The 26,433-nt window shown below is 37.7% G+C and overlaps 1 pseudogene; it reads left to right on the top strand.

The window, feature by feature from the left end:
• Nucleotides 1-22,837: 22,837 nt before the first annotated feature.
• Nucleotides 22,838-23,693, top strand: LOC140498235 (cyclic AMP-dependent transcription factor ATF-1 pseudogene; annotated as a pseudogene).
• The last annotated feature ends 2,740 nt before the right edge of the window (nt 23,694-26,433 follow it).

Here is a 26,433-nt window from a genome sequence, read left to right on the forward strand (position 1 = left end):
ACAAAAAAATGTTTAGGAGATTCTTCTACACATGCAGCAAGAGCATGCTTAATGAAGGTATTAGTAGAGAATAGACAGGTTTGCTATTTTACAACTATCTAAAAGAGAAAATACAGGATCCTGCTAATTTAATAGAGCCAGGTACTATCTTAAATGTTCCCTTCCAACAAGGTATCTCCCATCTGTTCAACAAAGCTATTCAAGATTCTTTGAAAGATACAATAAAAAATAACCCTATTCAATAGATGTGATTAGCATAAGTACCCTATGAGTAGATAGAATTATTGAATGCTGGAGACAGAAGGACCCTTGGAGATCTTTTACCCCTAACCCTATCTAGTACAGGGATTCTCATCCACAATCTACTCAACAGTCATCCAGACTCTTATAAAGCACGTTCAGAAAAAGTATCACCTTACAAAGCAGACCACTACACTGTCAGACAGTTCTAATTGAAAGGCTAACTCCAATCCCTATTTATTCTGCAGTTACCCTCCCAATTGGCATAGGAGCAGTAGGAGCTTTAGACTCAGGATAAATAGAGAAAGTGACCTGATGTGGCAGAGAAGATACATGCTCCAAGTTGGAAAGAATAAGAGATGCCAAAGAGAATAAGAGATGCAGATGGTGCATCTTTGCTGCTGCTGGAAATTTAACTTATTCACTACTCCACACAATAGGCTAGGAGAGGCTAGAAGTCTTCTTAAACCTTTGTCATTTGCTAGATGACTAAAATCAGGGAAAGTACCAACCTTCCTGAGTTCTTCTACTTTTTATAAAATCCTAAATTCCACTCTCAGAATTGAACCAACATCCCAATTCCATTTTCAGTGCTATAAGTTCAATGATGAGAGTTCATTTAGCTTTTTGGCCTCAATTCTTTGCCTGCACAAAGGGGAGTAGAAGTGGGGGACATAAACCAACTTATATTGCCTGTATCCTAGAACACCTGGGTCCAGATTGATCCACTGCCTGAGTGTACTGTGGTCTGAGAGAGAGGAAAGCTCAGCATCACTTGGTATGTGTTTTATATGGGTAGTACCAGTAATTCTCACTGTTTGCTTAGTGATTGTATACTAAGAATAAACTATTTTTGTAGTATCTAAGCATACCTCTAGGCTCCTTTATGTAGCTGATATCATTATGTCAAGATCATATCATTAGCATCAATTAAAGTACAGGTAATTCAAAAGGTGGTTGGACTTTTCCAGTGTGAGAAGACCCTAAGCTAATCTTATTTGGGCAAGTCCACAAATCCACATAGCCTTTGACAATGAATCAGTACCACTCCATACAGAAAGGCAAAGATAAGGAATATAAGGTTGATGCCTCTGATCACTCTATAGAACACTGTACTTAATCAACACTTACACACATGTGCAAAAGACAAGAGAGAGCACTGGATCACCCAGAATAACATTCAGTGCTACCTCATAGCAAAATTTAAAAGTTCTTCTTTATATTGAACCAAAAGAGGATTTGCTGTAACTTTAACCCATTGGCCCTATTTATGCCTTCAGGAGAAACATAGGATACATCTAATCCTGTGGAACACAAATCTTCACCATTGGGGTAGGGTTATATCTCTACCTGTAAGTAATGAATATCCTTTTTTGAGAGTGACTACCAGGTCTAGCACTTGCATTTTCCTTTTTCAAGAAATATCCTAGGATACTTTACACAATGTAGCTCAGCTTCCTATGATGAATATTGGAGATGAAGAAAACAAAGAGAATGTATTTCTGAATCCCAAAAAACTCATTGGAAGGTACAGACCAAGAGGGAGCTCAAGTACCAGAGGGAAAAAAATAAAATGGCTAATAAACAATGGAGAATGGTAAGAGAAAATCAGAAGACATCGAGAGAGTGATGAGAGAAAATCATAGGAGGCCAAGAAAATGAGATTCCCTTGGCCACCTGGAAAGACCCTTTGTTTAGAGAGTGACTGAAGGATATTGGCACAAGACAAAAGAAGGTATAATAGCCAAGAGCTTTTTTGATACTAACACACAAAAGAGCTATGGTATTGTCATCTAGGGTTCTTGTTTAATCCCATGGTGTAGAGCTGGAATAATCTCTTAAGGAAGAAGAAAGGACAATGGTAATAGGGAAAAGGAAACCTGTAACCTACTAATAGCAGAGGACAGGAGCAACAGACGAGTAAAGCACCCATAACTGCCAGGAAAGAGCAATAATGCACAGAGCAAGGATATAGAAGAGAAAACCCCAGGCTTCTCTATTGCTGGGGCTCCAGTCAGGGCAGTATTGTAAGTCAAAGAGCTTGTACAAGGACAAGGGAAGTTACTGATGGTGATTGAATTAGGACTGTCCCTTGACTGTATGGATTTATGCAATCCCTTATTAAGTTTGTTTAAAAAAAAACTCTCTTCTCGGTTTTGATCGAGAATATCTGAATGAATTTAAGAGGAGCTGGTGGCCAACCTAGAGATATTACTAAAAATGTCAGATAGGTGAAAAGTCTCCAAAGTGTACCCTGGGTCCTTTGTGTCCACAGAGACCTTCTGGAACAAGGATTACATCCATCTGTCAGCACTACAGTCAGGCAGTAATTATTTAGTAATTATCTACTATGTGTCAAACATTGCATTGTGTTGGGAATGCAAAGAAAGGCAGAAAACATTCCCTGCCTTCTAGGAGCTCATAAATGGGAGAGACAACATGCAAACAACTATATATAGCATCAATAGAAAATAATTACAAGAGGGGAGGAACTAAAATTAAGACAAATGGGAGAGGCTTCTTATAGAAGATGGGATTTTAATTGGGACTTGAAGGAAGCCAGGAAAGCCCAGAGGTAGAGATGATCAGGGAAAGTATTCCAGGCATGGGAGACAGTCAAAGAAATTGTCCAAAGCTGACAGATGGGAAGTCTTTCTCAGGAAAAGCCAGGAGTCCAAAGCCACTGGATCAAAGGGTACATGGGGGGAGGGGTATGTGTAAGATATAAGAAAACCGACAGATAGGGGAAGCTAGGTAACAAAGAACTTTAAAAAAAAGTCCAACAGAAAATTTTGTATTTGATCCCAGTGGTAATAGAAAGCCACTGCCATATTGTTGAATGGTCAGGTCAATGCTTTAAGAATTGTCTGAATAAAGGATGAATTGGAACAGATAAAGACGTGGCAAGCAAAACAACCATCAGGCTAGTGTAATAGTATAGGTTTCAGTTGATGAAGGCCCGAATTAGGTTGGGGACAGAATCAGAGCAGAGAAAAGGACATATAAGAGAGATGGTGTGAAAAAAGAATTGAAAGGATTTGCCAACCAGTTGGATAAGAATGAGAAATAATAAGGAATTAAAGATGACACAAAAATTGTGATCCTGGGAGACTGGGAGATTATAGGAAAATATGGGAGCAGAGAGGATTTAGGAGGAAATTCAGCGAGTTCAGTTTTGGACAAGTTGGGCTTAAGATGCCTACTGGACTCCAGTTCAAGATCTCTGTTACCTCTTGGTGAGTCACTAGCTCCAAACTGCCATTTTATGAGGTACCCCAACCATGCTTACTTCACTCCTAACTCAAATCACTCTCAAGACATCTACCCCGTCCCATCTGGAACACGTCCTCATGCAAGTGCCCAGACCAACTCTTTCCAGCTCTTTTTTGTATGTTGTCTTCCCCAAGGACAACATAAGGTCCTTGAGGGTATACATTGTCTCCTTTGCCTGTATTTGTATCCTAAGCACTTAACACAGTGACTGGCATATAGCATGTGATTAATAAATATTTATCTATCTGTCTTTCTACCTCTCATTTGTCTCTATACCTTAATTATTTTTTTATACCTATATATTTCTCTACTTATTTGTGTCGATAACTCCCAGATCTATATATCCAGCCTGTTATCTACATCATATAGTTGAGAAAAATGAGTCTCAGGGAGCTTGTCATTTGCCCAAGGTTATGCCCAGGGTCTATGTACATAGTTTGTACATGGTGTCACTGAAACAAGAACTCAGGCCATCTGACTTCTTATCCAGTGATTTTTCTCCTTTACTTTTCTGCTTCCTAACTATGTCTATTCAGTTTTTACATACAAACTCATCAGCTTGTTATGATTTTCACCTTTTCCAACAAAGTTGGCAATAAATGCAGTATATAAATAATGCATGCTAATTCCCTTCTTAGTTTGAAAGTGCTTATTTGGGCACATACTGTTCAGGTTATCGGATTTCTAAGTAGATTAGTTACTATAGAAATAGTTGTTACGATTATATGCATAGGGATCTTTTAGATCAGTAAATATGTTTTCTACCTGATGACTCAAAATACATTGAGGGTCATTTGTAGCTATGATTTGAAATTTATTTCATGAAGTACATTGCATAATAGGAACACAATATTAAACAGAACCTTCTTCAGGGCTCAAAAATAGTTTAATGTATACAGTTCTGGGCACCACATTTTAAGAAGGATAGTGTTAAACAGATATCAAAACAGGGAGAACAGGATGGTGAAGGGACTGGAGCCCATGCCAGGTGAGGATTCAAAGTACTAAATTCAAGGTACTAAAGGCATTTAGCAAAGAAAAGACTATGGGGTGATAGGGAGAACACAAAAGCTGTCTTCAAATATTAGAGGGCTGTCATCAAGATAAGGGATGGAATTGATTCTATTGGACCCCAGGAAGTAGAAGTGGGACAAGTGGGTATAAGTGAAAGGGAAACAGATTTTGACTTGCTATAATGAAGATTTTCCTAACAATCAAAACTTTCCCAAAATGGAATGGGTTGCCTTAGGATTTAGAGAGTTCCCTATTGAGAGAGATCTTCAAGTAGTGGTTGCCTAGATAAGTGATATAACAATTTAATTTAGCACTTGCTTTGTGCAAGGCATTATGCTTAGAGGTAAGGATATAGAGACTAAGGGGGAACCAATCCTTGCTCTCAAAGAGTTTACAATCTACCAAGGGGATGGGGTGATGCAGCAAAGGGGATTTCTGATCAGGTGTGTTTTGGACTAAATGATTTCTGAGGTCCATTCCAATCCCAAAATCCTGGGTCTCTGTGAATCACATAGTTTAGCAATGCATAGTAAGATTTAAAAGGCCACAGCTCTGCTCGCCCTCCATAGGCAATTCCCCAAACTACTAATTTGTACAGCTGCTGACTTTGTGCCTGCTAAGAGATAAGTAGCTCCCCCTGAGGATTTTTAAATTGTGAGGAACTAGTCAAATGGTGATTGGGTCTAATTAACTCCCCCTTCACCTATAGAAATGCTCCCTGAACCTATGGCCTTCCACACAAAAGCTCTAAATTACTTTTCAACCTTTGAAAACATCAGAAGAAACCCCAGGGAACTGCTGCTGAGCCTAGTCTTAGCACCAGCTGCCCCTGATCAAAAGGCTGAGCAAAGAGAGAAAGAGCCAGTCCTGGTGGGCAAAGGCTTTGCTGATGATTTGATACCTGGAGACAATCATGACAAGCTGTGAGCGCCAGTGACAAAGTGCCCTCTAGGGAGAAGGGCTTCACCTCACTGAGAGGCCATTATGCTCTTTATCACTCTGAATGTAATATACTTCAGAGAAAAATGCTGGAGATTCTTCTGTTTCATCACCTTTTAGCCTGCTATTACCAGTTTAATAACTGTGTGTATATAATAATTAGTATTACCAGAATATGAGAGCTATAATGTCAAAAACAACTGAGTGATTCATGACAATAGTTACTGGATCACTTCCAATTTGTCTATTCCATTAACCTCCTCTTGGACAGAGGACTCCCTGTCCAGCCTGGTTACCATGGTCAGCAACTTTAACGACTTCCTCATTGATACTCCCTCACCCCCTTAATATCAAATCAATCAACAAATGTTTATTAAGTTCCTACTATCTGTCAAGCATTGTGAAAGGCAGGGTGGCTAAGTGAAAAGAGTATAGAATCTGGAGTTGGAAGACCTGATTTCAAATCCTGGCTCTTCCATTTACTTCCTGTGTGATCTTATTTGGGCAAGTCATTTAATCTCTCTAAGCAAGTCACTTAATCTCTTATTGTTCTTATGTATAGAATGAAGAGTTTGGAAGGGGGGCCTTTAAGTCCCTTCCAACTCTTTACCTGTGATTCTACAAACCTTATTCTGTGACCAACCTCAGGTCACCTTGACCATTAGCATTCTCTGATTCTGCTCCCAGATCTCAGAGTATTACCAGAAAATATCAGAGAATCATGCTTATCTGGCCCAGAACTGAGGGAGGTCTCAATGCTTCTTAACAATCTCATTCATTGACTCTTGGTTCTGAGTATTTCAAATTTTTTCCCTTCTCAAAGTCTCAAATTTCACCTCCTTTCTGCTTCTGTGACTATAGTCCCCTTTTAACTGAGAAAAATGGGGATCTCAAACACAGGCAATGTATCACTTCAGCCTATCAATACCTCTTCACCTCTCTTCCATTTCTTTGCCCCTTTCCCATAAAAAAAAAGTTCTTTCTCTTTTCCAAAACTAACCCTTCTGTCTCTCCTGACTCTATGGTACATTAGCCTTCAATTACTCCCTCCCTCTTCAACATCTTAATCAGTCCTTCAAATTCCCTTCTGCCTTCAACCATACACAGATGTAACTATCTCATAAAAGAATAACATGAGACAGAGAGGTTAAATGATGCACACAGCTAGTAAGCACTGGGGAAAGGATTTCAGCCCAGGAGCTCTTGGATCCAAATCCAGTTCTCTTTCCATGGCACCATATTTCCTTTCTAAACAGAATTGCTGCCTCAAAAGTCTCCAGCAACTTTTTGATTGCCAAATGCAATGGTGCTTTCCAGTCCTCATCCTCATTGACCTCACTGTGGTGTTTGACATTGTTGAACAGTCAGATTGTCCCGCTAGCTGTTTCCTACACATAGTGTTACATTGCCTTCCTCTGCTTCACCACAGGTTACCTTCTGTGTGTGGAATGCCTTGCCTCCTCATCTTTGTCTTTTGAAATCCCTATCTTCCTGCAAAGCACGGTTCAGGTGCCACATCCTGTAAAAGACATTTTTCCTTAGGTGTCAGTGCTCTGTCCCTCTTGAAATTAGGTTGCATTATTTTGCATATACTTTATATAAACCTACTTGCAGGCACATGCTGGTAAATATTTAAACATCAGAATCTAGGGAGGAAAAACTGTACGTACACATACTTTTAAGTTTAATCTGCATTATGAACATTTTCTTGAGACTAAACAATTAGCAAAACGTTCAATCAAGCTCTGATTTGTCGTGATTGCTTATTTCTACGTAATAAGTGCTCTCACTGAAAATATGATAGAATCTCTCAAGCTAGTTAGAGGTTGTGCCAGCACACCCTTCCCTTTGTATGCATTTTATATCTCTCCCCTCCCCACCCCCAGCAGAGTGTAAACTTCTGCATGAAAGGAAGCATTTCATTTTTAGTCCTTCTATCCCTATCACTGAGTCACCTAGCTACTAGGCATCAGGAAAATTTCTGAAAATTTTGTCCTCCATTGTTACCACTATATCGCACCTGGTTCTCTTGCTGCCTCTCTGACAATCCCTCTTGTGGGTCCCTCAGTGGCTTCTTTTTCCTCTTTTTGTTGTTGTTCAATCATTTTGGTTGTGTCCAACTCTTTGTGATCTTGGCAAAGATACTGGAATGGTTTGTCATTTCCTCCTCCATTTCATAGATGTGAAAACTGAGGCAAACAGGGTTAAGTGACTTGCCCAGGGTCACATAACTAGTAAGTGTCTGATGTTGGATTTGAACTCAGGAAGATGAGTCTTTCTAACCCCAGACCTAGCACACTATCCACTGTGTCATCTAGCTGCCCTCTTTTTCCTCTACCTTCCCTTAAATGTGAGTACTTTTGTTGCTCTCTATACTTTCTCCCTTATAATCCTATCTAATATTATGATTCCAGCTATTGTCTCCAAAGACAACAGTGAAATAGCCCATGCCATTACACTGTAATGAGGGAGACAGCATGTGCATATATAAGTTTATGTAGAATACATACAAAGTGAATACAAGGTAATTATGTCCGAGGAAGGGGGAGGTGGAGACATAGGAAAGGCTTCATGTAGCTAAATCATCCTGGTGTAGAAGGGGTGCATTTCAGACAACAGGTATAGCTAGTGCAAATCCAGGAAAACTGACAATGGAGCCAGGCAGCAAGTCTGCATCTCAGAACAAAATGCAATAAGGCATAAGGAAAATGGAATGGGAGGAAGGGAGCGGTGTGTGAAGGGCTGTAAATGAGTTTATGTTTGATCTTAGAAGTAAAAGAGAGCCGTTGATGTTTATTGAGTAGGTCAACATGATCAATGATCAGACCTACATTGAGGGAAAATAACTAGAGCAGATTATGGAAGATGAATTAAAATAGGGAGAGGCTTGAAGTGGGTAGAGGTTATAAAGGTCTAAAGGAGGCTCTTTCCAGCCTCTCAACCTAGGCAAAGCCAATATAATGATGAGCATGAGGATGAGGATGAGGATGAGGATGAGGATGAGGATGACAGTGACAATGGTGATCATGATGATTATGAGGATAATGGTGATAATGGTGGTAGTGGTAGTGATGGTGATATATAGTGCCTTAATGTTTGCAAAGCACTTCACACATTATTTGATTCTCAAAACAACCCTATGAGGTAGATGATGATATGTGTGTATCCCATCAATCTATCTATATCTATCTATCCATACATCCATATGTACATATGTGTCTATGTGTGTATACATACATACATGTTTGTGTGTATACATATATACATATATATTTATATACACATGTGAGTAATCTAAGGTTGAAAGAGGATAAGTAACTTGTCCAGGGTCACAAAGCTAGTAAGCATATGAGGCAGGATTCAAACTCAGGTCTTTCTGATTCTGAGTTCAACGCTACTATGCCACTTAGCTGCCTCATTATTTTCCCTCCAGGTCTTGCTCTTCTTGAAGCTGTATACATACCTATAAGCCAAATCTTAGGAAATAGATGAGGTTATTGACCCATAAAAGGCATCACACAGAGCTAGTCAGAAGAGTAATATAAATCGTTACATTACTGATATACCAGCCTCACCTTTCATCTGGGTGCATTTACTTCCAAACCACACCCCTCCCTGCATCCTTCTCCTTCTACACCCTTCAATGATTTTGATAGTAATTGTTTAAATTTTCATAATATATTCAGGCTTGCAAAAACTTTGCTCCCGATCTTCCTGGAATGTAGATAGCACTAATATTATTATATTGGTTGTACAGATGAAGAAACTGAGGTTCAAGTGAGACAACGTGTCAAGTATAGCACACACAGTTAGTAAGTAACAGGTGCAGCACATGAAGAGAGGTCTTTCCATGTTCCAGGTCTAGTACTCCTCCTACTACGCTACAATATCTTTGGAACCTCATCCCAAGTTATTGATGTAGGTCCTGGCCAACCCCAAAGCCTATGACCATAAGAAAATCCTAAATAGACTCATTCTTCCTTGCTGTCACAACATCCTCTGACAACAGACAATGCTGCCTAGAAACATTTCAAGAGCGATTTCCATTTGGCCACCATGTCCTCTCTTGCCACCTGGGACTGCACTTCTCACATGTTTGATAGGAATGGCCAGCTTGGTGTCCTTGAATGTAGAGTTCTTGAACCCAGGAACTATTTGTATTTCATGCAAAGGCATTAGAGTAGGATTTTAAAGAAATTTATAAATATGTGTTGAACACGAATCAATGAATAAAGCAAATTCTTTCTGGACAAAAATGATGATATCTGTTTGGGCTGAGACAAAATTGTTCCATAACTATGGTGTGCTTGTTTTAATTAACAAATACTTATTAAGTACCTACTATGTGCAGAGTCCTGTGTTAAGCCTTGCAGCAGAGATAAATACTAAGATTTTGAGTTCCTGCCCTCAAGAAGTTAGAAATCTGATCTTTCTAGGTGTCTCTTATTCTCCCTCACATAACTTATTTTCTCTTTTGGTAAATCTTACCTTCAGTGGCCCAGTGGTCTTATGTTGTACCACATCTAGAAAAACATTCACTCCCTTACAATTTCCTTAGTTTCCTCTCCTATAAGATAAGGAACTTGGACTAGTCATCTCTAAGGTCCCCTCTTGCCATTCCAGTTCTGAAATTCTGTGATTCTTGGGGAAAGCCAATATGCTCTAAATTAATATGAGGATATAAAGATCACTTTCAGCTGAGGAAATCATGGAATAATACCTGAACAGAGTCTTGAAAGAAGAGAAGAATATTAACATGGCCATCCAACCTCTATTTGAATACTTTTGTCGACAAGGAACTTAATACCAGAAATGGTCTATGATAATGTTGGACAGCTCAAATTACTCATAGAGCATAGATCATAGGACTTTGAACTCTAAGATACCTTAGAGCAGGGATTAGAAGTTAAGTTATTTCTATTAACCTCTAGCTGAAATTTCCTTCAATTACGAATATGGGCAACAAACAGTATTTTAAAAGTGGGACATGGGCCACTTAAATGGCACTTGACTGGCAAAGGAGTCCATGACACAAACAACAAAGGTGAAGAACCTCTGCCTTTGAAAATATTCAGTCAAACCCCTCATCTTACAGATGAGGAAACTGTGTTTCAGAGTTGTAAAATGATTTGTCCAAATCCCATATGTAATAAGTAGGAGCCCTCAGATTTGAACCTTGATTCTCCAAGTGCAAACGTGGTCCAAAGAACTACTGAGTTGGTCATTTATTTGTAAGTAATTTTGAGTAATTTCCTCCACCTATAAAGTGCTTTATATATGGTATCTCCTTTGATTCTGAGGAGCAGCATGACTCAGTGGAAAGAATGTTACCTTTGGAGTTGGAAGAGGACCTGTGTTCAAATCCCACTTCTGACAAGTACAAGTCAACTCTCTTTGCTTCCCTGGGTTGGAGTTTTCTCATTGAAAATTTCTAGTTCTTTGTAATTGATAAGTTCTTAGGTCCCTTCTGCCTCAAGCATTATAAGCTATAAAATTGAGGAGGGAAAAGAAAGGGGAAGATAGGCCAGATAGTCTCTGAGGTTTCTTCCAGCACTATATAATCCTAGGATCTATGATATAGAGATGATATGTAATAGATGTTAGTTAGATAGATAGATAGATAGATAGATAGATAGATAGATAGATAGATAGATAGATAGATAGATGGATGGATGGATAGATGGATGGATGGATGGATAGATATATGGGTGATGAGTATAGAAGATAGATAAATGACAGATGATAAATAATAGATACGTGACAGAATAGAGATGATAGATACATTTACAGATGACAGAGATAATAGATGGTAGATACATAGATAGATGTCAGATGAAGATGGTAGATAAATGATAGTTGATAGATGATAGATAAATGGATGACTGATAGAGACAATAGATAATAGACAAATGATAAATACATAGATACCATAGATATGATAGACAAATGATAATTGATAGGTGATAGATAGATGACTAATAGATATGAGAGAGGGAGAGAGAGAGAAGATATAAACCTTTAGGAAGCACTTCCTATGTATCAATCTCTGTACTAAGTTGTTGTGTTTGTCCTTCATACTCCAAAAGGACCGTGACATCAGGGAATGAAGACATGACTTGTAGTTGACTTTGATTTGAGTGAGGGAGGGCTGTACAAGGTCACCAGCCTCCCTTTCTCCTCCTGAGCTATCTGGGTCCAGTGACCTGATATTCATCAGGATTACTGGAGATGACCCACCATGCAATGGGAGACCCTGGCTCTTTTAAGGTAAGGTCTTTTCAGGTTCTCATTTTGAGTGAGGTAATGCCCATTCAACGAATAGACCTCTTTAAGAATTGAGTCAAGGGATGGCCTAATCTAAGTACTGGAAATACAAATACAAGCACAATAAAAGAAAAACCCTACCCTCAAGGAGCTTACATTCTCGTAGAGGAAGATAGTACATACAAAGGGAGCTAAAATGCAAAAAAGGGCTAAGAAGGGAAAGGTGCTCACTGGAACAAGATGGAGAAATAGTCTAGGGAGCTTTAGGCTGGTCCAAGTTTGAAGAGAACATAGCTGATGGTAGTACCTCCTCAGAGGTACCCTATGAGCAAAATAGGGACAGATCTCATTTCATACAACATATTTCCTATCATTTCTACCCATTAGTCCTAATTCTGTTCTCTGGGGCAACACAGATTGCTCCCTCTGCTATGAGATAGCCCTTGAGATCAGATCAGATCAGATTATTATACCATTCTAACTCCTATCCTTTTTCCTACATACTTTGTCTACACAGCATGGTCCTGGGTTCTGTGTCTGATGGGGGGAGGGAGGATCTGACATTCTTCTAGTAAAGTAAACCTCCTTAAGGATTATGGTACTTGTCACAATTCAGCCACCTCTTCCTTCAGAGGTGCAAACTAGTGGCCCCTGCCTATCCTCCCATGGTGCCTGGTTATTGCAATGTACAGTCTTTAAATTAAATCATAAATGTCACTGTTCCCTTCCAGGAAAGCCTCATAAAATGAAAATGCTGAAGTCAGAGAAAGCAGAACCGTTTGACAGCCCCAAAAAGAACAGTGGGATAGAGATGTGAAGCCCATGCATGGGAGCTCAGTGGCCCTTAAAAAAAGCTCTTAAGGTAAAAAAAGAAAGATTTCTGACTCCTCCTCTCTAAAACTAAATACATCATCTTCTGAAGTCTTGTCAAAGGAAACATATTGACATATACGAAATATTCAAGGAATAGTCAAATAAAAAGTTAATTCTTCAGTACTCTTAAATTCATTCATTCATTCATTCAACAAACATTGATTGTCTAAGAGTACAAGACACTGAGCTGGGAATATGCCTTTGTATGAATGAAACCTTGGGGTGGATTTGTGGTATATCCACTAGGTTTTTGGAGGAAAGAGCAGTTTTGCAACATGGTGTTCAGTAAGATCTGAGTTCAAATCTTACTTCAGATATTTAATTAGCTGTGTGAGCCAGTGCAAGTCATTTAATCTATCTTAGCCTCAGTTTCCACAACTTTAAAATGAAGTGATTGGATGTGATATCTTCTAAGATCACTCCCAGCTTTAATCTATAATTCTGTGATGTAAGAATGGGCAACAGTAATATCTTATTACACTTGCACAAACGCCAGCTACAGGGTACTTTCACTTCTGCTCGTTCATTTGACCCTTGAAACAATCTTATTTCTGTAGTAAAGAAATTAGCCCCATTTTTAAAAAGAGGAAATAAGACTCCGAGAAATGATATGATTTGCCCAAGATCACATACAGTAACTATTAAGTGGAGTCATTATTCAAATTCAGGGCTTCCAACTTTAATACCTCATATTATAATTGTGGCCGCACTGCCATTCCTCTCTTGCCTGCAGTCTTTTCCTCTCTACTGGCTCATTACTCCACTGTCTACAAACAGACTCATATCTCCCTCATCCTTAAAAAAAAAAAAAAAGTTCACTTATCAGAGTACCCCCTCTAGCTGGTATCCTATATCTCTTCTCCCCTTTGTGGCTAAACTTCAGAAAGCTGTCTATGATCAGTATTTTTACTTCCTCTCCTCTCAATCTGCTCTCAATCCTCCTCAAAGTGGTCTCTAACGTTATCTTTCAACTAAAACTGATCTCTCCAGAGTTACCAGTGATGTCTTAATTACTAAATCTAACAACCTCCTCAACCTTCATCCTTTTGGACTTCTCCAAAGAATGATCTGTCGATCATTCTTTTCTCCTGAATACTCTTTGTTTTTAAGGTCAGACTTTGATCATTTTGTCCTGGTTCTTTTTCTACCTATGTCCTTTTCTGAGGACAAGGATACTTATTGAGAGTATCACTTAAGGATTAGGTCTGTGCCCTTTACTTTTCTCCCTATGTCACTCAGGTCAGGAAGAACTGAATTCAAATCATGCCTCAAATACTTCCTAGCTGTGTGACCCTGGGCAAGTTACTTAACCTATTTGCCTCAGTTTCCTCTGCTGTAAAATGAAGATAGTAATAGCACTTACCTCCCGAGGTTGTTGTGATCAAATGAGATAACATTTGTAAAGCACCTAGTACAATGCTTAGCGCATAGTAGGTGGTGCTATATAAATACTAGCTATGATGATGATGATCATGATGAAGATGATGATGATGATGATGATGATGATGATGATGATGATGTTGATGATGGATACAAAAAGGATATATACAAAAAAGAAATAGTTCCTTTTAGCAAAAAGCTTTCAGTCTCCTTGGGGGAGCAGTCCATGTGTATACAGATAAGAGTCACATGTTGGTCCTGTCAATAGGCAGGATCATGAGGTCCTGTTTCTCTTGAAACAGAAAGCAAGTAAAAAAGAGGTGTCCTTCAGGCTGCATTTCAGACACATAGTACTCCCACCATGAGTGCTTCTTGGGTTTTGTCAGTCATCAATTATCACTGTCTTCTCACAACTCTCTTCCACTGACCCCTTCTCTATGTAGGGTATACCCAGTCTGCTGTCATTCACCCAGGTCATAAGGTCATGATTAAACAAATGACTTGTATAGATTCTTAAATTCTGGTAAAATAGGGAAGCACAAGACACACATAAACTACAGGGCAGCTTTACAATCACTTCATAGTTCCAATCCCAAATGCAAAGTGACCATTTGGTTGTATTACTCGATTGTGTTTTATTGATGACTTTTGCGTTCACATCATAGTTCTCCCCATCTACCCTTCCCACTATGATCTTTCCCTTATAACAACAACAAAAATTTAAGTAACCAATTCCATACATTAACTATGTGTGATGGTGTATGCTCCATGTGACTATGTTGTCTCCCTCTTCTCCAGTGATAAGAAAAAGATCCATTCCCTCATTTCCTCTCCAGGTCCAAGACTGGTCATCACAATTACAAAATGCTGTGTTGTATTGTGTTTTTCCACAAAACTATCCTTTTAGCTTAGAGTATTTTTTCTTCCCTCTTCAGTATCCTATAACTGGAACAGTGGATAGAGTACCAAAGCTGGAGTCAGGAAGAACTGAGTTCAAATCTGGCCTCAGACAGCTGTGTGACCCTAGCCAAGTCATTTAACCTATCTCTAAGTTTCTCATTTGTAAAATTGGGGAATGAAAGTGCTTACTTCTCAGGTTATTAAGAATAAAATGTGATTAAAGCATTTTGCAAACTTTGAAGTACTATATAAATGCTATTGTATAATTAAAATTATGTAACATATAAATTACATAATGTAACATGTTATATTATTATTATTGTTTACTATGCCAGTTAATTCACAAGTAGCCATAGCATATTGAAATCCCCTCTAATTCTCAGTGGACAGGGTAGAGTATTGCAATGGCAAGTAAAGTAAGATCTTTTGTTGTTTTTGTTTTAGTATAATCAAGAAGTAGAATGCCTCTATTTGAATGTGACTGAGGAAGATCTTTCCCACCCATTGATGGGCCTCTCCATTGTGGGAAGTTTGACTAGAGGAGTTGGTTTGTAGGAGGTCCCAAGCTGAGGCACTAGGTCAGAGGGTTATGCCTTCTGACTCTAAAAAGGGTATAAATACTCTGAGGGTGATGTTTTACTTTGGGGCTTACTGACCAGAAGTGTTTGTTTGACCAGAGGAGGACTCTGAGAAGCCGCTAAGCCCCCCCTAACTCCCCTCCACTTGGAGAAATCTAGATATTGGCTTCTGGTAAAAATGTATGTATGTTGATGGTCACTTTGGAAGCAAGTCTGTTGACTTTTAATTTCTCTGTTTTTTCTCTGAAGTTCAGGATGCTGACTCCCCTGAAATAGATGAATGACATATGTGCTTTGTTAAAGGATTGAAGCATGTGCTTGACTAAAGTGATTGTTAACTACTCAAAAGCTGCCTTTCTTTTCATGAATGCAGATCTAAGAACCTGTGAAGCAGCGCCCCCTGTGCATGATGGGGTGCTTACTGTTACAAGTATACTGTTTACCACAACCTTCTTTCTTCTTTGTCAGCCTCGTGCTCCTGGTCACAGTCTGTTAAGGTCACTCATCTCTGCTGCCCACACCTGGGCCCCATTCATGTCTGTGAACATCTGCAGGGTAGTAAAATGGGGAACTCCCCAGCCCAGTGCTGGAAATGGAGACAAAGTAAGCATCAGTAGTAAACCACATCTTTGTCTGAATCTTGGGCCCTTTGTAATTCATTGCACTAGATAATGAACTTCTTTCCCCAGCATAAACCCTAAGTCAGTTCACAATACAACTTTGTTTTATCTCAAGCTGAGCAAGTGATGGGCAGGATAGCATGATTAGAGGAATAAAATAAAAGAGTATTTGCACGTACTGTTTTGTCTAGAAAGCCTTATCTCACCCAGTCTCAGGCTCAGTGTATCACTTCTTGACCATCTCCATATTATCCCACTATGTGCATCAACCCTGAGCACTTTCTTTGTTGTCCACCATTCCCAGAATGTTCTCTATTCTCATCTCTGACTCTTATCTTCCCTGATTTTCTTCAAAATTTCAAAACCTGTCTTCTACAGGAGGCCTTTCTCTACACCATACCACCTTGCCACTGCTACTACCTTCCCTCTGAGATTGTCCTTAATTTACAACATATAGATTTTGTATATGCATTTTTGGTAGATTTTTCTCATTTGAATATGAGCTCCTTTGGGGCAGGGACTATATTTTCACCTTTCTTTGTGTCTTCAGCTCGTAGAATAGTGTCTGACATACAATAAATGCTTAATAAAGGCCTATCGAGTGACTGAATTTTTCTTTTTCTTTTTTCCTGATGACATCATGATTACAATTTCTGCTTTTGGAATCATGTGATACATGGTAAATGTCCCAGATTCTTATTTTCATTCTATGTCTGTCTTTGCTTTTTAGACATGTTTCTTGTAAAAGATTGTGGGGTTTTTTTTCCTAATCCAATGTAATCACTCTCATTTGTTCTATTTGATTGTTCAATCCATTCATATTCGAGGCTATGATAGTTTTGTTGGTTATTTCCTCCATTTGTGTCTCTTGTCGCATTTTTTTCTTTCTTAGAATTTTTTTTTTGTTCTTCTATTTTCAAAGCTTTATTCCTATGATTAGTTTTGTTTACTCTGCTTTGATGTAAACCTTTTCCCCACAGGCTCTTTTCTTCTCCTCAGTCCTTCCTTTCCCATATGTCAACGCTTTCCATAATTTGGGAGTTTTACTTTTCTTTATCATCTTCTCTGTCTCTCTCCCTGTACTGACCTAGACTGAAAAAATGTCAACTCACTGTGATTTTTTTTCTTGGTTTCTTTATTAGGATTCAGTCTGGTACATTTTCTAGATCTTTGTGGAGGAGTTGGGGAAATCCATGTCCATTCTGTTCCACTATCTTGGCTGAAGTGAACTCCCCCCCTGCCAATAGATGTTAAGAAGGTCTTCTAAGCACATTTTTCTGAGTGTCCATTTTCTTTGAGAGCCTTAGAATTGTTTGAAACTACTTTTCTCAAATAAATATCCTTTTACTGCCTGGGTTTTTTTTAGAAATATAATGTCCATGTACAGAAGAGATAGTATCTTCCCTTACACTATTATTTTATAGCTCCTCATCTAGAATTCTTTCCACTTTCCACTATCTCTTCATGCTGGCATAGAGGGAGATGCAAAAATGAATAAGGCAGTCTCTAGCTTTACTGAGTTTATATTCTACTTAAAAGATAAAACAGACTGTGAAAGTATATTAAGAGAGGCAAAATCAAAGTTATTCTAAGAGCTCAGAGAAGAAATATATCATTCCTATCTAGAGATACAAATGAAAGGTTTCATAAAGGAGGTATCATTTGAACTGGTAGTTAAGAATCTCAACATAAATAAATTAGATAGACAAAGCCAGGAAGCATTCTAGAAAGTCAGTCAATCAATAAGCATTGATTAAATACTACTATGTGTCAGGTACTGTGCTAAGGACTGGAAATATGAAGAGACAAGACAATCCCTCCTCTCAAGAAACTCACAATCGAATGAAAGATATGACAAGTGAACATATATGTACAAACAAGGTATATACATGATAAATGGGAAATAAAAGAAGGTAGGCATTAGAACTGATCAGTTGTCAAAAGCTTCCATAGAAGATAGGATTTTAATTGCACTGAACAGGATAGCAGGAGATTGGCTAATATGACCAAAAAAAAATGATGAGTGTTGCAGGGGATGTGGAAAAAACTGGAACACTAATATACTGTTGGTAGAGTTGTGAACTGATCCATCCACTCTGGAGAACAATTTGGAACTATGCACAAAGGGCTATAAAACTGTGAATACCCTTTGATCCAGTAATACTACTGCTAGGTCTATATCTCAAAAACATCCTCCCAAAAAGGAAAAGGACCTAATTATACAAAAATGTTCATAGAGGCTCTTTTTTGTGGTAGCTAAAAACTGCAAATCAAAGGAGTGCTCTTAATTGGGGAATAGCTAAACAGTTGTAGTATGTGCATGATGGATTATTGTAGTATAAGAAATGACAAGCAAGAGCATTTCAGAAAAACCTGGAAACACTTACATGAACTGGTGCAAAGTGAAGTGAGCAGAACCAGGGGAACAGTTGTACATAGTCAAAACAAGATTGTATAATTAAGAACTCTGAATGCCTTAGCTATTCTCAGCAATACAATGATCGAAGACAATCCCAAAGGACTCATGATGAAGCATACTAGCCACCTCCAGAGAAGAACTGATATTGATTGAATCCAAACAGAAGCATGCCATTTTTTTTACTTTCATTCTTTTTTTGTCTTCTTATACAAAATGGCTAATATGAATATGTTTTATATGACTGCATATGTATAACCTATATCTGATTGCATACCATCTTGGGGGGGAAAGAGGCAGGGATAGAGTTTGAAATTCAAAACACTTTTTAAAATTGTTTTAACATGTAATTTGGGAAAAAATAAAATACATTTTAAAAAAAGAAAAAGAAAAAACTGGCTACCAGGGAGGTCAGGAGGTGGAAATGAGGAGGAAGACCATTCCAGACATGGGGGGAAAGCCAGAAAATGCCAGGAGCTGAGAGAATGTCCTTTCTGGAGAACAGCAAGGAAGCCAGTATCACTGGATCAGAGCAAAAACAATGGAGGGGGAGAAAAGGTCTGAATCACAAAAAAATAGATTCATAACCACAACTTCTGACATCTGAATCATGAAAATAACTAAACGGTTCAAATATTTGAATGTAAACAGAAATGTAGCCTATATTTAACCAAATGTTACTGTTTTCCTACATGATTCAGGCTTATACTCTTGTCTTTTATACCTATGTAAGGCAGATGGAAAACAGAAATTGCCCTTTCAAAGATAACGACCTTTCTCCCAGGGTTTAGTTTGTTCTTGTACCCTTTCTAGGCTATCCTCCACAACTATAGATTCCATTCATTTGAATGAAAGAGGAAATAAACTTAGAGGTTGAAAAAATAGGTATCCTAGAAGAATGGCCTCTAAGAAAGTTGCTGAATAGTTGTAGTTTGGTCAGAAATTTAGCATACTCTCTAACCCAATACTAGATATGGACAAAATCAACAAATCGTTAACAAATTTGATCAAAACAGAGAAGAAAATCAAATTAATATACACCAAATAAGGGGCACTAAAAAGATAGCCAGATTTGGAGTCAAAGGATTTGGGTTTATAGACTTGAATTACATGTCTACCATGTGTATTAGCTATGTGACCTCAGGCTCAAATCTCAACTCTTTCAAGCCAAGGTCAAGCCCTCACACTGTTGAGGAAGTTGCAACTTTGCTTCTCTGTCTTACTGTTCTGTTTGTATTTAGCGCAACTTTTTGGAAATATTTAACAATTATACAACCTGAGGAAATGTCCTGCCTCACAAAATCTTTCAAGAGAAGGGCTGGGGAAGCCTGGGAACAGGATTCTTCCCAGTTGGAAAAGGGGGTAACTAAACATGAAGCAAAATTAGCTTAAGACATATATGAAGAGACCCAAATTTGTCCTGAAAAGAGATTTCATTTGTGCACATTGATTTTTTTTAGGAGCTTCTCATTGGTGTTTAGTGCTTTTGTATCTGTCATGTCAAATTATCCATGTAAAAACAAACTAACTTCTTGTGATCTGGCAAGAAAAAGTAATGCAAAGAATTAAAAACTTTCTCTGAGAAATCTTCTGAAGGAACTTTGGAGAGAAAAATAAGTCTCTCTATCTCTGCAAATTCAAACCCTGACAGGGTTGAATTTTCAGAGATTAAGACAGATGAAAGGAAAGGGAATCTTTGTTTCCTACTCTTCAGAGATTTATGGTGTTTTAGGCTAATTCAAGATAAATTTGTGACTGAATTACTAAATTATGGTTTGAATGTTTTTTCAAGTGCTGAAATTTCTTAGTGAGTTTTGGGGTGCCTCCCTGTAGAATTGTGCTTAAAGAATAAAAATTCCATGACAGTTATCTAGAAACAACACTTAGGTCTTTTATCAGCCTTTCTCTAGAAAGTAACAGATTTATGATTTTAGTGCAAGGGAGAAGGTTAATTCACTGATTGGGGGAAGGGGGAAAGAGTTACAGTCTGCAGTATAAATTTTTCTGACATTTAAGAACTACCAATTATTAACTTTTTGTTAACCACGGAAAGAGAGGAGTTTGTTCAAATAAGGGAGTAATTAAAAAGCAAGTAAAATTTAATTTGGAAGAATGCCTTGGTGTTACCATTATATTTTCTTCTGTAAGTGATATGATAGAATTTAATTGTTTAGGTAAACTAGAAGTAAAGTCTTTCTAAAACCTCAAAGGCAACATTAGTATATTTAATTGGTATTCTGCAATAAGGAGTGGCTAGGTGGCTTAGTGGATAGAGTGCCAAACCTGGAGTCAGGAGGACCTGAATTCAAATCAAGCCTTAGAGACTTACTAGCTGTGTGACCCTGGACAGATTATTTAACCTTGTTTGCCTTAATTTCCTCATCTGTAAAATGAGTGGGAGAAGGAAATGGTAAATTTCTCTATTATCTTTGGCAAGAAAACCCTAAATGGGGTCATGAAGAGTTGGACACAACTAAATAACAACAACATTCTGCAATCAAAATGTGTGAAACTGAAACAAAAAGTACTCAGTCGAGTGAAAATTAGCTTTATAGACTGGGAGTGAAAGAATAATGTAGGATCAGAATAGAAAAGAAATGGGACAGGCACTGTTTAAAAATGTTAATCAAAGTCCACTGGGGGGGGGGGAGAGACAGAAACAGAGACAGAGAGACAGAGAAAGAGAGAGACACAGAGACAGAGATACAGAGAGGCAGAGAAAGAGAGAGAGAGAAGAGAATGAGAGAGGAGAGAGACAAGAGAGAGAGAAGAAGAAGAAGAAGAAGAAGAAGAAGAAGAAGAAGAAGAAGAAGAAGAAGGAGAAGGAGGAGGAGGAGGAGGAGGAGGAGGAGGAGGAGGAGGAGGAGGAGGAGGAGGAGAAGGAGAAGGAGAAGGAGAAGGAGGGAGGGAAAGAAAATTTAAGCAAGTAGGGTTTGAAAGTAAAAGGGTTTTGGAGTTTTAGAAAGAGATTTTTGAGGGAGGTTTTGATCTCCAAAACATAAGAAGGATTTGAGAAACATTATGTGCTTATTCTTTATAATCTGCAAACTACAGGAATATATTTGGTACATGGAATTGACGAAGGCTGGAGAGATGGAGCTACAGGAATTCCAAGACTGTGGTTGACTGCATGGGCTGTCTGGAAAAGAATTCATGTATTCAAGCATTGATAAGTTCAAGGTAAAGATTTATTACGCTTTTCAGCTGGCAAGAAATCTTAGGGAACCTGCAACCTTAGAGGGGTACAGGTAAAGTTTATATGGGATATTCTATAGTAAAACATGTGCCAAATATGCTAATTAGATGATTGAGGGCAGGATTAGTTGGCGGTCAGGGCTGACTCAGGAATACCAGGCTGCTCTCATCAGTGTCTTGTTAGACAAAATAAGTGTAAGGGAGTATAGGTATGTCTAAATCTAGGATATATATGATTGATCAGTGAGTAGTAAATGTCATTATGACCCAGTACACAGCCAGTTCAACCAGTACACAGCTGGTTCAGACTAATAAATTCTACAGGTGCAGGTGGCTACTGTATCAGGAAAAGAGATAAAAGTTTCGTTAAGGCAGGCTGTGTCCTTGGGCTGCCTGGGATAGTGTTTTGAAGCTAGAGACAAATGTGATTTGTAAAGAGAAATGTGATTTTAGAATTGGGGTCCAAGTACAGGCACTCAAGCACCCCTTCAGAATTATTTGAAGCTAGCATACTAAAATTCTGTCCTTGAAAAACCCTTAGAAATGAGTATATTTTCATTGTAATGTAAGGAATATAATATCCTCATGGATCCTGAAAGCAGGAGAGTAAGAATATGAAGCCCTCATATAAAGTTCCTCCAGTTAAACCAAAAACCAAACTGCAGAAAATGGGAGATTCTTCGAAGAAAGGTGAGACCACCCTCTTCAAGTATTTGAGTAGGTTTAGGTTGAGAAAACAGAAATGATTGATTTGACTCTTAGGGTGATTTAAAAGAAAGTTATGGGGAGTTGGGAGTGTCACCACAAATCTTTGAAATTACGCTGATAAAATGGGTTCTAAATTTTGAAGTACTGCCAACTAATGGCCTTTGGGGGGCATTTTTTAAAAGATTTTTAAAAATTAGTGACTAAAAATTCAGATTTGAAGTTGTTGGTGGCCCAGATGAGGATGGAGAAGTTGATCCACCTCACCAGCCCCTACACATGATTCTTCCTGCCTCCACCCAGAGGGACGCCATGAGGGAGGGGTTGAACAGACCAACTCAGGCTGCTCCAGAAAGGACTGACAGAAGACAGGTAGCAGAGAGACCTGAGCTTGGAACTTGATTCTTAGAGGAAGAGATGCTCCCTCCCAGAATCAACAAAGATCAACAAAGTTGTAATATCACTAAGAACTACACTAATGACAGTTGTACACCTTTCTGAAAAGCAAGTACAGAGTCAGGGGATCATCCAGACTACTTAATCATCTTTAGTCATCCACCCCCACACAAGTGCAGATAGTGCAGGTATCATCCTGGTCACATAGTGAAGATCTTCAGGATTCATCTGATAGAATAGGCTCTTCACAAAAAGTTCTGGGGATTTTATCATAGTGCCCATCTTACAGAAAAATCTTGAAAGATCTTTCTTCAGAAGACACAAGACATAGGAAGGGCAATGGAGAAAACCCTGGAGTTTCTAGAGTGAAATCTATGACTATCCCAAATCTTAGTTACTAGACTAATATTGCACAATGCATTGCCCTTGCCACAAATGGAACACATCTGGCCAAGTCAAGTACAGATGGAATACAGAGCCTGCAGACATTAACAATAACAAACGCAGGCCATACTCAACAAAGAACAACAATTTTTCAGGATGTGCAGAGTCCTGATGGATGGCAGATACTTGGCCCTAAAAACCAAGTGGTTATACAGGCTGCATCATTAGATATGCAGACTTATCAGATACATACCACATCAGCAAATACTAACCTTCCACAGACAGTAGGGATGACATCTCCAGTCACCTGACATTTCAGACAAGCAAAATAGATGATCCAAAATTGAAAAGAGAAATAAGATTGATGAAAAATGGAGAAACCACTCAAGAAATCCATAGAAAGGAAAAGAATATGTTGTTTTTGGAAATCAAATTTCAGTCTCGGAAAATCAAAATAAAACTTTAATAAAAGAATTAAAACCTTTAAAAGATCTCTCCTGCCATAAAAGTGTCTAAAAAGAAGAACAAATTTTATGGCCTTATCTAAACATTAAGTGTATTTTCTTTTTATACAGAATTTTACAAACTAAAAGGTCAAAAATGAAACTTTTGAAACTAGGAGTTGCAAAACAAAGATTTTATTTACAAGACACTGGTGACAGTACCTGGTAGAAATAAGAAGACCTCAAGCAAGCCCCTGGCACGACTGGAATCTCTATTAGAATTAGCTTCAACAATGGTAGCTGATAAACAGAACATGAATTTTTGACAACTTGAATTTCCCAGATAATAGTTGTCAAGAAAGTTTGCAACTGAGACAATTCATTAATGGAAGATTGGGGTGTTTTTGTTTTAATCGACATTTCATTGGTTTAGATTACATTACTTCTAGATTCTGAAATTTTGCCCTTTTCAATTGTTTATGTATATTTTTGTCTGACAGAATTCTAACTCCACATTTAAAAGAAAAGCTAATGCTTTATAAAATGTATAAGTTGTATGAACTTTACTCAACTGTCAGATCTTTAAAATGATCACTTTTTAAAAAATGGTTGCTTGTAAAAGACTTGGGGCGAAAAAAAGGGCATAATTATTTTTTCCTGTTGTGTCCTTCAAAATGTCCAAGTCACGCAAATTGAAAATAAAACTTTAAAAGAAACATTCCAATCATTTTATAAAAATATTTTAGTAGTGAACAAAACAGTACAAACATTTGGGGCTTTAAAAAATAGTATTCATTTTCCTTTTCAGGTAAGGTAACTCTCTCTAAATGGATCATAATAAATCATGTGCTAATTCTATTTGCAGCTGAATATACATTACTTAATTCTACTGTGCTTTAATAGAAAGAACTGTCTATAAACCCTTAAAATTATTTTAGATAATTTTAATAATTACCTCAAGATATATAATAAAATATTTTTCCAAGAGGGTTCTTCTCATCAAAATCTAATGTACAGCTTGTCAGTTTGAAAATAATGCAATTTTAAAACAATTATTCATGTAGAAAATATTTTGTGAGGTAATGTGTCTTTTTTAAAAAGTGACTGTTTTGTGTAGTTAATCTTCATAATCATAAAGTTGTGTTTTAATGCTTATTTTATATGTTTTTACAATTTTTAGAAAGAAAATAACTATTTTTTGTCTCAGATTATTATTTGTATATTTTATGGGGAGTAAGATTTTTTGAATTTTGAATATTTCTGTGTAATTATCTGAAATCCAAATTAGTATATCAGTACTTCTATAATCCAACTACTCATTTTTGAGTTTACCTATAAAAATATTGTCAACTCCTAATATGTTATCAATTTGTCTTTTTCCTATAAAAATTGAAAGGCATTTGAGATTCTAAAAAATCCATATTTGATTTAGATGAAATTTTGTTCTAAAGTTATATAGACAATTATGGTAAATCATGTTCATCCTTCATTGCCAAAGAAGACCATGCCATCAGAGAAATGATGACATGACCTATACTTGACTTTATTTTGAGTGAGGGAGGGCTGTGCAGGTCACCAGCCTCACCTTCTCCAGAGCCATCTGAATCCAGTGATCTGATATTCCTCAGGATGACTGGAGAGGGCCCAGGATGTACTGGGAGACCTTGGGCTCTTTATGCCAAGGTTTTTGCAGGTACTTACTTAGGGTGAGGCAACACCCATTCATTGAATTGGCCTGTTTCAGAAGTAGCCAGGGCATGGCCCCTTTAATGAGGTCAAGAAAAACCAAGACATCAGACTGGGTGGGAAACAGCAACAGGTACTATTGATAATCACTCTAAAGCTAGGGGGGTCCAGGACCCCTTGGAGTCCCAGTTTCAGAGTGTAGTAGGTTTAAGGTTTTGGAAAAGGACAGGGGACAGGATGACAGGACAGGACAGGACAGGGTCTAACAAACTACATCACTATTTGACATGAAAGTAAACACAGCTCAGAAAAAAACCTGAATAGCAACCCTGTATCAGAAATTTGTTAGTTGTGAAACCTTAAGTAAATTGCCTTATCTCTGTCTACCTCAGTTTCCTGATCTTTAAGGAGAACGATGATCCACCTCTGGGGGTTGTTGTAAGAATCAAAATGATATGACAATTTTTAAATGCTTAATACAGTGCCTGACATATGATAAACACTATGTGAGGGTTAACTATTGTTGTTATTACAACTATTATTCCTTTAATGGAATGTAATTACTCTCTACTGGGTACATTGGGATTCAAACATGATTAGTACAAAATGATAAAGATGAGAAAGTGAATGATTTTCTGTATAAAGTAATTTGGAAAAGCATTCCACTGAATTGATGTCATTTGACTTGCAATGTTTTTGCTTCATTTTTTAAATATATGGTTTTGTGAATGTTATTATTCTGTTTCTAATTCTTCTTGGATTGTGATTTTGGAGAATCCAATGTATAAGAATTACTCTTAAGAAGATGATGCAATTGTATCACTGGGAAATTTGACTCCTTTTAATCTCAATAATATGAAATCATTAAATTTTTAGAGGTTGTCATAATGTTAAAACCCAAATATTTAACTGGGTATGGTTTAAAAAGGAAAAATAATAATTACTTACTGTGTGAGAAAAAGTACAAGGAAAAGATCTTATAAAATCTCATTATTTGTTAATTTACCAGCGTCTTTGGGATCATCTACTTAAGCAAGGTCATAAATTTTTGTCAGTTCTATGAAAGAACTTGCTAAATATTGTGAAATTCTAAAATAATAAATTGGTTTACTGAAAATCGTATCCCT

This window comes from Notamacropus eugenii, chromosome 4 (assembly GCF_028372415.1).
Source record: "Notamacropus eugenii isolate mMacEug1 chromosome 4, mMacEug1.pri_v2, whole genome shotgun sequence".
NCBI lineage: Eukaryota > Metazoa > Chordata > Mammalia > Diprotodontia > Macropodidae > Notamacropus > Notamacropus eugenii.